At 37.6% G+C, this 14,557-nt stretch overlaps 1 long non-coding RNA gene and 1 pseudogene across 1 annotated transcript; one reads left to right on the top strand and one right to left on the bottom strand.

The window, feature by feature from the left end:
- Positions 1 to 14,557, bottom strand: part of LOC130990671 (uncharacterized) — a 130,583-nt pseudogene that overhangs the window by 101,114 nt on the left and 14,912 nt on the right.
- On the top strand, positions 3,605 to 4,950 carry LOC130988935 (uncharacterized). The gene is made up of 4 exons (XR_009090276.1): positions 3,605 to 3,831; positions 3,917 to 3,979; positions 4,382 to 4,592; positions 4,702 to 4,950. It is a non-coding gene; the product is annotated as an uncharacterized LOC130988935 (long non-coding RNA).

The following is a 14,557-nucleotide window of genomic DNA, read 5'->3' as shown; positions in this document are numbered from 1 at the left end:
TTATTCTTAGTATTGGTTTGGGTAGAGCTGGAGAGTTCTCGGGAATGTTAGACTTAGGTGCGGCAATCAATGTAATGCCGTTTGCTATTTTTCAGAAATTGGGCAGAAAGGAAGATGAGTTGAAATGCACGAATTTGAGAATTCAGCTAGCCGATGGCGCAATTAGCAGCACCCGTGGCGTTTTAGAGGATGTCGAAGTCACGGTGAGAGGAATTAAAGTGCGGGCAGATTTCGTGGTGCTTGATGCAGGACAGGGCGTTATAGGAGAGAATGGACATCTTGTTCTACTCGGACGGCCTTTTATGGCTACTACCCAGACTCGCATTGATGTGGGATCTGGAACTGTGAGTATGGCGGGGTCTGGTAGATCGGTAACGTTCTCAGTTTTCGATAAGAAGCCTGTTATTCCTACCTCTTTAATGCATTTCTGTTCTTTTGTTGAGATTTCTGACCATGTGGAAGAAGTGGGAATTTTCAGCGCTAACAGTCTTCTGCCAGCTCTATCCAACACTCCAGCTCTGACGAGCCCAGCTCTGACTACTCCGCCAACTATGACGAAGGACGCCAGCGCTGCACATCTTTTGCCAGTTCTGACGAGCCCAGCGCTGCCCATCCAGCCTGCTATGATGAGCACTTGCCAGAATTTTACTAAGGAGAATTTGATGAGCACTGGCCCGGAAGAAGAAAAGGAGACGCCGGTTCTCAGATCGGCAGAGCTGTCTCGAGAGAAAGAGGGTGTGTTGCTAAAGGTTGTGTTTGACCCTGGTGAGAATGCTAAGGAGAATTCCAAAGTAGACGGTCACCGCATGAAACCCTTCTATGGGCATTTGAGTACTTCGAAGGTGGTGGAGCTTCCAGCTCAGCACGATCCTCACTGATGATTCAGATCTGAAGTCGGGCTGGAGACTCTAAATCTAGCGCTTGGTGGGAGGCAACCCACCGTTAGTTTGTTTTTGTTTTTCTTGTTTGGTTTTTCTTGTTTTTTTCTTGTTCTTTAGTTGTTTGTTTCGTGTTTTTCCTAAGTTTCGGATGCTTTGCGGATACTATGATGCTTGGTGTGCATGTCTTGTTTTCAGCGCTGCAATTCTCAATATGCCGCCAGCGCTGCTGCCACCACCGCTACTGCACGCCAGCGCTGCACTTCTCCGCGCTGCTCTGCCAGCGCCACACTTCTCCGCGCTGCTCTGCCAGCGCTATACTTCTCCGCGCTGCACTTCTCCGCGCTGCTCTGCCAGCGCTGACCTGATTCAGCGTGGCCACCTTCTACTCTGCATAGACCACAAACTCCACTCTTCACCGCCTCTCACGATGCTTCAGTTTCCCCATGCCAATAATCAGGGACGTTTTCTCCTCTATTCTTATTTCTTTTGTGCCCTGAGGACATGGCATGCTTTAAGTGTGGGGGGTGTGTTTTATTGTGTTTATGCTTTCAATTGGGCGAGATTAGTCTTTCTATGCTTAGTTTTTGGTCTCGAATCTTGCTAGTTTGTATGAATTTGTGGAAGAGTAGATGGTTTTCGATGTGCATTTCGGGTTTGTGTTTGTTTGGTGGTTACTCTTGTTTTACTCTTGATATATGTTTCTTGTTTGTGCAAAGAATTATGAGTTTTGTTGCAACACGATTGTAAGTAAGTAAAACGTGATTTGTCCGGTAGATACTAGAATTGTGATTGCCTACGATCGTATCTTATCTGTGAAAATGTTGGACGAATTGCCAACTTCAAAATTGCCAGCTCTGAAACATCTGGCCTGTTCTGAAACGTGACAGCTTTGAGTCTCTGCTCCTCTAGTCTAACTATGAGCATGGGAAACCACGTGAAAAGACTTTGGAGTACATCCAAATGGTTTTTATTTCATGAATTATGGTTCAACTGTCGAAAATCTTAAGCACACAAAGTGTGAAAAATGATGATATTGATTATAAAGGCGATCACATTAGGGAATTCACTTCTAGCGGAGAATTGGGTCTGATCGAATTGCTTACATTACTCTTTTGTTGCTTCTTAAACTTTGAGTTACTTGCATGATCGAGAGATGTGTGTTGATTGTAAAATTTTGAATTGACTTTGTGAATGTTTGGATTGAAAATTAGCATTGTTGAAATCAATCTCTTCCTAGGATTCATATGGATTTTGCTTGAGGACAAGCAAAAGGCTAAGTGTGGGGGGGGGTTGATTTATGCTTAATTGTTCTAAATTTTGGGGTTTGTATGAGCTTTATTTTTAGATAATCTTCTGGAAATTGGTGCGTTTTATGGTGTATTTTATGCTTTGCAGGAGATTTAGGATTTCGAGATAAAGAGTGCAAATGTTGGAGAAGTTTGGGCTAAGAATTACATTTTTGTGCATACTCTGGCGCGTCAGAGAAACGAAGCCCCGCGCTGCAGAGAAATCCAATCGCCAGAGAAATGCAATAGCCAGAGAAATCCAATCGCCAGAGGAATCAATAGTCAGCGCAAAGGAATGAAAGACTCGCCAGAGAAATCACTTCGCTGCTGAAATCACTCGCCAGAGAAATCACTTCGCTGCTGGAATCATAAGTGCCAGAGAAATCAAAGCCAAGCCAGCGAAGTCAATCTCCAGGCCAGAGGAATCACTCGCCAGAGGAACCGAATGCCAGAGCAGCGAAGTCAACAAGCCAGAGGAATCGAAAGACGCCAGAGGAATCGAAAGCGCGCCAGAGGAATCGAAAGCGCGGAATCGCCAGTCAGAGAAACTGAGAGCCAGAGCGGAAGCCGTTCCGCTGGCGAGAGCCGCGATTTCCGCCAGGGTGGAGATTATTTCCAGAACGCGCGTCACAGCTGGAGAGTTACCTTCCTTTGCACGATTCTATTCCTTTTAGAGTCCGGCTTTGCATAGCAACTTCCATGGTGATCTAGAGGGATTTGAAGTCTATAAATAGGGCCATACTTTTCATTGTAAAATATCATACTTTGCCCTAGTTTTAGACGCCATCTTGGGATCTGTTGGCATCCGAAGCTTAGGAATTTAATTGCTTTCTTAGTTTTCGATTTTAGTTGTTTAGGTTTTAATTTAGTTTTATTTAGTTTTTATTCTTGGATTGTGATTGAGTGACACAATTACACGTTCAAGACGTTTACGGTATTTTGTATTTCAATTCAATTTATTTTGTTTAATCATGTTTACGTTTTTCATTCATGTTCATGCTTCCTTTTTAATTATGCAATTTAAATTATGCACTTTAGTTTCACGCCTAGATTAGTTGGTTTTTAATTTACAAGTATTTAATTTCTTAAGTTAGGTTTAATTTGAGTTGTTTAAATTCTTGCCTAGGTTAAGTTTAAATTCAAGTCAAGTTTAATTTAAGTTTAAGTTTAAGTTTCAGTTTTTAAAATCAAACTCTTTACTGCTTTCTTTTATTGCTTTTTCCTACGATACTACTAAAAGCCCTTAAAGACTTTCCTTGAGAGATGACACTGGGTCAACTTACCATCACTAGGATGTCCTTGTTCTATTGCAAGTCAACTTAGAGGTGTTTCTAGTTGAGTCAACAGCCATTATCTTCACTCCAATATTTTGTTCTGCAGATTAGAATCGTTTTTGTGAAGTTCTTCGTGTTTTCTGCAAGGTTTACAAGAGTTATTCGGAGGTATGTTCGAAATTTATGCAGATTCGATGTTTAGTTTTTGAACAGCCATGAAAATCATTGATTGCTGATTAGTTCGAATAACCCTAAAATATTTTGTATAAATTATGGTTTAGACTGACTGATTACTAATTCAACTTTTTTTTTCGTCTTAAAAAATTTGGGTTCATACTGGTGTTGCTGCATAGATGACTCAAAACAAGGGGAAACATAAACGTTTGCCAGGTATAATATTCATACAAGTTTATTTCACTCAAATAAAATTATAATTTACCTAAAAAATTCATTTATTATGAGGATTATTTTGCAGTTTGTTCATCAATTCAAAAGAAGAAAACCACGTGCGAATCATCAGATTCATCTACTAATGACGGTAAATACATTTTTTACTTTCAAGAAATCATATTAGTTATTCTATGGGTTTCTTTAATGAAAATTGAAAACAGTTTATTCAGACATTTATATAGGATATTCAATTATTAATTTAAACTATTCGTTTTCATTATTTACTTAATATTGCTGATATGTAATGTTAATTTGATCTTGCTGTCTTTTTATTCACTTTTCATTGAATATATTCAATTCTTAGTTAGAGCTTATTCTAAATAAATTACGAATGAAAATGGTGTAAGCAACCTGAAATTTCATCTTTTTGGAAACGACGACTCATTTTTGTAGAATAATGGAAGATTTGTGGAGAAAAATTGAGTTTTTCTGATGGTGTATTGAATAATGGAGGAGACCTTAGATTCAATTTTTGTTTCTGGTATAGCAGAAGTTCTCTACTGATCTAGGGACCCAGGGGTATTGAAGAGGATGAGGTCTAGGAAGGAGGAGATTCACCAAGCTCTGTCAGGGTGGTATCTACAGATTCCGGTCTAGCTCCCAAGCGTTCTTGAACGTCCTGGTGCATAGTGTTTGGCAACTCGAATCAGACACTTGAGGCAGCGCATGATGCACCAGAAATTTATTCATAAATTTCCTACGTATATTCTTTAACCTTTTTAGTTTATTCAAATAGATTTGATCTTTGTTCATTAACATATTCTGTGTTTGAATTCTATTTTTTCTGATTTGTTGTGATTTATTGATTAGGCTGCATTTGGTGTATGGAAGAGTTTGAATCCGTGAGCAAGACAAAATGACTAGTTTAGTGAAAGTTATCAAGGTGGGATGGGTGATCGTCCGAGAAAGGGATATGCAAGTAGTATTTGTGGCTCCAGAATGAGTTGAACAACTATTCAGAGTGTTAAAGTAGATATTCGATTACTTTTGTTCACTTATTTATAATATGTTCATTCATAAAAATCTGTATGTATTAATTTAATTTAACTTATTGTTCAGAACTTATTGAGTGATATTCATTACTGAATTATATTTATTCAGAACATATTCATGTTATTCATAACTTATTCATAATTGATAGTTATTCGAAAGGTACACTAGATTATTCAGAACTTATTCATAACTGAAAAGTAGTTATTCGAAATGTACACTAGATTATTCAGAACTTATTCATGTTATTCAGAACTTGTTCATGCTTGAAATCGAAGTGTTGACTTAATGAATATGTTTTGTTAATCTAATGAGTATGTGCTGAATATTGTTTACATTTAATTGAATAAATAAATAAAAATGTAATGAATAAATTCAATTCTTTAGTGAATAAATAATACAAATAAAATGAATAAATACAAAAATTCAATACATATCTAATTGTTTGTTTTTAAAATAATGTCGTAATTGCACATTATTTAATCTAAAATAATGATTTGCTTGAGACTGCTGCTGTTGGGACTAGTCGTATATAGTTATCTTCTATTTATTAGTATCTCGATATATGAACATTTGCATTTCTTGTCCTTTGCCTTCTTGATCATGTTTCGAAAGCAGTCTACTATGATTGATTGTTTCTAGGGAAAATCCAGATGCTATAAGTATATGACAATTCTTCTTGATGTCTTTTGAATTCACATGTTGGGTAAACTGCCGTTGCTAATCTTGGATTCACATGTCGGCATTTATTTGCTTTAAACTAGATGAAGTTACATATACTTCCCAGGTAGCATATACAAAGTGTTCATGCATGAATTACTTGATCCCATAATCAAGGGCGCATCAAGGGGCCGATTACTGGTTCGGATATGGGAATTCTTGAAAAATTATTAGAACCTGTGGCATAATTAGCTCTGTTATTTTGGTTATGTATCGGGGTGCAGAGAGAACACCAAATGGGGCATAGCATGATACAAGTTACATTGTTGAAAGGGCTTGCACTACATTCAATTTCCTATGAAGTTGAACTTGATCGCATTATTCGAACTCCACTTTTTTAAATCTAAATTTGTGGGTTAAATATGAAATCTGACTATTCTTTTTGCTCGATCTAGCTTATGAACTTGAGAGAAACTTTCGCAGCTTGTTACATTTCATTGGAGATTGAGGCGTGCTTGACGGCATATGTATTATTTGCCCTACTTAAATTCCAAGGGATGAAAACTGTGCTGGTCTTCATGTTATGATGACTGAACTGAAATTTGAGGGAACTGCTGGTTCTTTGTTTCGTTTCCCCCCCTCAGGGGATCGAGGTGAATAACAGCTTCTTTTTTCTCAAAACTGGGACAGCCGCAGCTACTCCTCAGTTCATTCGACAATTGAGCTACCTCTACATGACCTACGCTGGGATTATCATATACATACTGGTATATGGATATTGGGGTGCCGGATTTGCTTGATCTCTAGTGGAGTCACGCAGCCGCGGAATTTTGCAAATTTGAGAAGGGAAGATGTTCTTAATAATTGCTATGTTCACTTCTTTAATAACGGTTCATACCTTCATTTTAAATAAAATGGTGTATGTTGTCCACTTGTCATGAGCTTGATTGAGCCTTGAACATCTATGAGACGTTCAATATTAAATTTGTGACCGATGATGCTGGATATCTTAAAATATTGCTTGAGAGGGGCTGTAATCTTGTTTATACATTTACGCTAAACTAGTCATTGTCAGCGCAAGAATTATATATATATCTATGTACATATTCCTGAGTTTATGAGCTTGATGTTGCTATGGTTTTCTTCTGGTTCCGGGCTTGATGTAGCTGTGGTGTTGGCACAACGTTTGGACTGATGGCTATGATTTGGTTTTGATCTTAGCTCAGCGCTGAAGAGGGCAGTGCAGGCAAGGGCCTTTGAGGTCAGTGCAGACGACGATCTTCGAGCGGAATTGAAGCACCAAGAGGTCAGCGCAGGGAGCATCAAGAGGTCAGCGCATGCGGTGGTCATCAAGTGTGCAGCGCATCTGGTCTATTAGCGCAGCGCGTCTTTTCTCTCAAGGCAGCGCAATGCGTTTTGTCTATCTGGGCAGCGCTGCTGCGTTTTTCTCTATAAGCACGGAGCAGGGTTGCTTTTTAAGAAATGTCTGCAAAGCATACAACTCATGTTGAATTTGGGAGCTGGTTGGATTTCTGAATTCTAGGCTTGAAGAGTCGTTTAATCTTATTATTATAATATATTGCTTATATCTTGTTGTGGTGGAACTCAACTCTTAAATCTGGACAAGACCAAGCGAATGATGATTTAAAATTTATTTCTTATTCATATGAGAACATGTTATGAAGTCGAAAAGCTAATTGGGATTATAGCCCTGTTTCAAGGTGGTGTTTAACGTAACCAACACCTAAACTAGAAAAGCAATAAACGACACGGATTTACGTGGTTCGGTCGAGAAGACCTACGTCCACGGGGGTTTTGGGAGTTTTCCACTATAATCGAGAGAGTATTACATTTTACAAGAGATGAATGAATAATCAATGAGATGATCCTCCCCTAACCTACTACTAAGTCTCTATTTATAAGCATGTGAATAAGCCTTAGGGCCTCAAGCCCATTCCCTAAGATAATTGGGCTTAAGCCCCTTTAATACATTGAAGGGTAAGATAGTAATTTTGGTTTTACGCGGGAGACCTCCTCGCGCTTTTAGTGACTCCTCTGGTGAAAATGTCTTCTCTGGCGAGGGCGTCTTCTCTGGCGATGTTGACGTCTCTGGCGGAGGTGACTCCTCTGGTAAGCACGACTCCTCTGGCGAGGATGACCTCTCTGGCAAATACGCCTCCTCTGGCGAGGATGACTTCTCTGGCAGATACGCCTCCTCTGGCGAGGATGACTTCTCTGGCAGATGCGATTCTTCTGGCGAGGATGACTTTTCTGGTTTACACCATTTCCCTACTATGCACATATCACTCCTCATCACAAGGGGCTCTCATATTTTACTAATACTTTAGCTCAAGAATTCTTACAGGACAAGATAAACATCTCTGGGGGAAAGACTTGAACAAATACGGTGAACGCCATACACATGAAAAGGTCACCCACTAACAAGTGGTGACTCAGGTACTTCGCCGAACTATCGTCCCTTACTACACGATCTCAGTTATCAAAGCACGTGAGCATGATTGGGATTTGAAAAATATTCTACTTGAACACTTGGGCATACTAGTGACTTATATTATCTATGCTGGGATCTATGCAATAATAATTATGTCTTGGAAGCTGCACACCTTCTGCATATGTGCCTAGGGCTGGAATATAAATTGATTTAAGTACATGAAGCTGCATACTTTATGCATATTAACTAGTACGAAGCTACACACCTTCTGCATCTGTGCCTAGGGCTTGAAACATAATTTGAATAACTTACTTCGGGACTATAGTCATGTCAGCGCTGCCACTAACATCACAAGCACGGATACCAAGCACAAGTATACACATAACATGTTTAGTTGACTCATGCACATGATACTAAGGGGGGAGTGGAATATACACCACCATGTGTGTTTTCTCGACAAACTTAGCAGGGTATTTGAGCCTTAACGGCAACTCAGCCGCATAGCGGATATTAAAACCTTAAATGGTAACTTAGCTACGATCTAGAACTGTAAGCTTCAGAATATATCTGAGCTTTCACAGTGCAGTCAAGACAGGCTATCTTAGCCTGTGCAGCTATCAGCCTCAGACTATATCTGAGCTTTCTCAGCGCAGTCAAGACAGGCTATCTCAGCCTACACGGCTATCTTAGTTTTTCAGTTATTTCAGCCTGCACAGCCGTCTAAGTCATTTCAGTTGTCTTGGCTGGGGGAACTATCTCAGTTATCTCAGTACAATCAGTGCTCAAATTATCAGCGTGACTGTCTCAGTCAGCTCCACCTGTGCAATCATCTTCATCTAAGTCATCTGCAACGCAGATTGCATAAATTATCTCAGCGCAGCCAGTGTGGCTATCTTAGCACAGTCAGTTCGATTATCTCAGTGCAGTCGGTGCAATTGTATCAGCGTAACCAGTGTGACTATCTCAGCGTAGTCAGAACAGCTATTTCAAAGTACAGGGAAAGCAGTTATCTCAGTTATCTCGGTCGGCGCAGAATGTCCGAGTCGTTATCAGTTCACAATGTCTATGCTCCGCGCAAAAACATCGTAAGCCGCGAAAGTTAGACAGGGTTCTTTGATTGTCTATGCTCCGCGCAAAAATATCGTAAGCCGCGAAAGTTAGACAGGGGCATTAATTGCACAACTCAAGGCATTAATTGCAAAACTTCTTCGGGGCATTAATTGCAAAACTTCTTCGGGGCATTAATTGCAAAACTTCAAGGCATTAATTGCACAACTTCTTCGGGGCATTAATTGCAAAACTTCAAGGCATTAATTGTAAAACTTCTTCGGGGCATTAATTGCAAAACTTCAAGGCATTAATTGCAAAACTTCTTCGGGGCATTAATTGCAAAACTTCAAGGCATTAATTGCAAAACTTCTTCGGGGCATTAATTGCAAAACTTCAAGGCATTAATTGCACAACTTCTTCGGGGCATTAATTGCAAAACTTCAAGGCATTAATTGCACAACTTCTTTGGGGCATTAATTGCAAAACTTCTTCGGGGGATTAATTGCACAATTCGGGGCATTAATTGCAAAATTTCAGGGCATTAATTGCACAATTCAAGGTATTAATTGCACGACGAAGGCCTCAATGTCTATGCTCCGCGCAGAAACATCATAAGCCGCGAAAGTTAGACTGGGGATGAGCCTTAAGTGGCAACTCAACCGCTCTGCGGATACTTGAGCCTTAAGTTAGTCATCATTGATGACATCAAAATAATCTAAAGGAAAAACTACTCTATTTTATCTTAGTTCATCTGCAGCGCTGAAATACTTTGTCTTTACTATTTTTACAAAGATCGACAAGTTCTTATCTAACAAGTGCAGGGAATCATGTATGCCTAATTGACAAGGGATGAGCCTTAAATGGCAACTCAATCGCTCTCTCGGTTTACTCCTCGGCACCGACTTTTCAGCCCTACTCGGGTACCTTCTCAGCTCTTCCAAGTCTTCAACAATCGTGCTTGACTTCTAAAGTACGCGCACGATACTGGGGGGGGGGGGGAGTAGGGGGTGTATACCCCCATCACCTCTTATATCCTATTTTTAGGGATAAAAAAATTCAAAACCTAAGGGAAAGGGGATGTTCGTTGACACGGCTATAATAGCCATATATTTAGAGCTGCGCAGCCAGAATTTGGCAGCGCAGACGAAGAAATGAACTGGGCAGCGTAGTCCAGAGCAGCCCAGCGCTGACTCTATATCACGCACCACTGGTTGAACAAAGAAGACACAGTTCAACCAGACTAGGGGGGAGTAGCTGATGAGGACTGGAATACTCATCAGCGTTGTGTTTAGTAGTTTAAGGCTACTTTACCTGATTATGGTTATTATTATTATTATTATCAAAGGAACTAACGAGCGCAGGTCTAACTAAAAAGACTTGGTAACAAATGAATACGAAGAGTTAATCAGCCTTAACCAAAGTGCAGAGCTGCGCAGCTAGAGCAGCGCAGACCAGAGCAGTGCAGCAGAGCTGCGCGGCCAGTACAGAGCAGCGTAGTCCAGAGCTGCGCAGCCAGAACTTGGCGGCGCAGACGAAGAAACGAACTTGGCAACACAGACGAAGAGACTCGGCAGCATAGACTACCGAACTTGGCGGCACAGACTACCCAAGTTACCCGGCAGCACAGACTACCGAACTTGGCGGCGCAGACTACCCAAGTTACTCGGCAGCACAGACTCGCCTGTGTATCTCAAGGGAACTGCTCAACATGGGCAACGAAGGACAGCACAGATGAGTCAAGTCAAGATTAAAGTGTATTAAGGCATTAAAGGGCCTAAGTTCAATTATTGGAGTTCATGGGCCTAAGGCCTTTCGGGCTCATTCTCACATCTATAAATAGAAGGTTAGCTTTAGCATTAATCATCATGATTGCTCACTTGTAATATGTAATTCTCTCAAAGTATAGTGAAAACAACGAAGAACTCCCGTGGACGTAGATCATTTATGATCGAACCACGTACATCTTGTCTCGTTTATCGTTTTATAATTAGGGTAAAGTTTCTTGTTTCATCACCTTCCCTATATATATATATATATATTGTTATTATATATGACTATTTAAAGAATTAAAATTTGTTAAAGGCCCAAAGCAATTAATTAATTAGAAGCCCAAGCCCAAGCCCAATTTCTTTTAACCTAATACACACACACTAAAACACACTCACTCACTCACACACATTCAGCCACACACTCACACGCACACCAAGGATGCTCTCTCTTCTCTCTAACCTCTCTATCTCTCTCTCTTTCCCTCTGTCGCACACCCACACCGCACACTCACCCTCTCAAGGCTGCTCTCTCTTCTCTCTAACCTCTCTTCTCTCTAACCGCCACTGCCGCCGTCGTTTGAAGGCCACAATTCACACAAAATTCGCCCACATCACAGATCTCTCTCTCTCTCTCGCTCTCTCGGTTTCACGCCAGAATCCGCCCGCAATTCACACAAAATTCGCCACCGCGGCTCCTCCTCCGACGAAGAACCGACAGTCGGCCCTCTCCCTCTCCGGAAACATCCCCTCCTTCCTCTATATCTCCCTCGCCACAGCCGGATTCGTGAGATTGGCGCACCCGATTCGCGAATCCGATTTTTTTTTTGATTTTTGGGGGGATTCGCCAGGTGGTTAATCCCGTACGAATCCCACGCGAATCGCGCCCGCACCCGACCCCCGTGCGAATCGGATACTGCATGGTGTTGATTTTAGGCGAATCCGTGCATTATAGCCGCTAGGCCAACACACACTATCATATTCTTTCTATTTAATCCTAAATGAGGGTACCCACAACCGGCATAAAGGGGGTACTCACAACCCGCAGAAATTGAATTTGCTTGGATAATTTGATTCTTTGAATTTTAAAAATAAAATATAAAATATAAAAATATATATAGAAATTAAAATATAAATTAAATAATTAAATAAAAAATCGAGTATGCGGGTATTCGCAAACCAGATGCAAATACCCGATACCTGACTTTTTATCAAACTCAATACCCTCACTCGATTCACATATTGATTTTGGAAGATATCGGGGTGGCTGGGGGGCTACCCGATACTCACTACCCGAATTTACACACCTAATGACATGTGTTTTAATAAAGTAGTTGAGTATGTTGTGAGTAGAATAAGGGATTCACATTTATGAGAGTATTAAAGTGATTAAAGTGAAGTAAAGGTCCCACATTTTATAAGATTGTGTGAAGTACATTTACCAAAAATAGAAAGAGATATTAAATTGGAGAACAAACTATCTTGGAAGGGATGAAGTATTACAAATATAAGTTGTATTTATTTATTTTGTTTATTCAATAGTCCAAATTAAAATTTTGACTAACTTTAGCTTGTGATATATTTTCAAAATACATACATCAAAACTAATTATCTTATATTCTATGTTCCATTAAAATTGACATTTATTTTATTTTGGGTTGTTCCACTATAAGTGATTTGCTTCTATAAATGACAAAATTTAACTCTTAAAAAATATAGGCCCTACCACTTTAACTAATTTACATTTTTTCCTTAATTTTTGCGTGCCCAAATGTTTTATGCCATTTACAGTGGGACGAAAGAAATTTATAATGGGAAAATAATTATATCATATATGTCACTTTTATTTGTCACCATTTCAAAATCTCTTAATTCTCCTTTATTTGCAAATATTCTCCATTTTAAATTTTCTTAACTATAAAACTATAATTATTAATGGCATATTCGAATTAACATTAATATTTATTTATCAATCAATTAAGCATAAATAAACTAATATATATATATATACTAGTATGTGCCCGCTCGTGCGATGCACGACCATCATCGAAATTGAACGATAATTTAAATAAATAAATAAAAATGTTAAACATAATATATATATATATATATATATATATATAAGTAAATATAAACATAAATGATCTCAATAAAAAATAAATTATTCACAATATAATCTCAATAAAAATATCAATCTGAAAACATTCAAATTTTCAATTATTGAAATAGCAATTAATTGATTTAATTGATAATGTGTATAAATTTATAAATAAATAAATTATGAAATATCAAAAGCAAGTATAGATGATAATGAGTATCATTATGGATCATATAATATTCTAAGATGTACAAAACTATTTATTTACATATAGTATAACTGTAGTTTAATATAGTTTTCGAATGCATATTTATGAGGTCATTTTGTTTATGCTCAAATTTTAAAATAAAGTTACAATGTATACATTTTTTTTTTCAATTGGAAAGTGAAAAAATAAAGGGTTTAACATGAGATATGTGTCGTTCATTTTCCAAAATAAAATGTATACAATTTCAGTAAATTTAAATAAATGTGCTACTAAAAAATTAAACTCTTCAATTTACTTTTATTTTTTATTTTTAAAGAAAATCGATAATGGTTCTCTAATTACTGATTTTCCAATGAGTAATTTTGAAGCTTAAAAATTAGATTTTTAAGATACTCCTATACTATATATTAGTTATTTATCTACAAATTTATATTAATATAAAGTTGACCTTTAAAAAAATATTTTTAAGCTAAAGATTTCTAAAATGAACAAATATAAGTTTCATCATTGTAATTGCATTAAAATGATATAATAAAAATATAAATAGTAAAATATAAAAAATACTGATCTATAGTAAAAACATAAAAAATAAAATTAAAAAAATATGGAAAAAGGAATGAAAGAACCGTGAATTTTAAAAAATGAGAAATGAGAGAGGAGATGATAGAGGAGAGAAGAGAGAGGAGAGAGAAAAAAATAATTTGGTGACTTTAAACTATAATAACTTATTGGTTTTAAACTTATTTTTTATAATTTTTACATCAAATTAAAGATATCGTCATTATCTTTAATTTAACATCCATATTGAATATTTTTTTATAAATTAAAGTTGATGAATTTAAAAGAAAATCAAATTGAATAAATATATTTGAATAGTTTTTTCTAAGTAATTAATATATTTTGTTGAATTAGTGTGAAATAAATTAGTAATGCATTGCACGTAAAAAAATGAAGTTTTTAGTGCATGCTCCATTTTTTTAGACGTGGGATTTGTAAGTTGTAATTTAATTTAAGTTAGTTTAATCCATTTTTTGTGTATATATAATATGACATTATTTTTTGAAGGAATCACAAAATCGCCATTCAAATCAATTTCAAATTGAAAACTGCTCTTTTAATATAGTATAGATGTATGTATTGTTTATAAATATTAACATATAATTCTAATTGTGATGTGATGCTATTGAATGATTTGTACATGTTAATTCGTGAAAATAAAAATAATTATTTAGTGTTGGAGTTCATCTTCTAGTTTTCTTTGTAATAAACTAGAACCTTTCGAACTCAAGTGTTGGAGTTCATCTTCTAGTTATTTAGTGTTCTGAAGACTGAAGACTGAAGACCGGAGGAATGAAGAATGAAGAACGAAGGACTGAAGACTGAAGACTGAAGAACTCGATTGATGTTCGCGATTAAAGGTATAGTCAAATACTGATATTTGA

Source organism: Salvia miltiorrhiza, chromosome 6 (genome assembly GCF_028751815.1).
Source record: "Salvia miltiorrhiza cultivar Shanhuang (shh) chromosome 6, IMPLAD_Smil_shh, whole genome shotgun sequence".
NCBI lineage: Eukaryota > Viridiplantae > Streptophyta > Magnoliopsida > Lamiales > Lamiaceae > Salvia > Salvia miltiorrhiza.
This window is presented reverse-complemented; position numbering and strand designations above follow the sequence as displayed.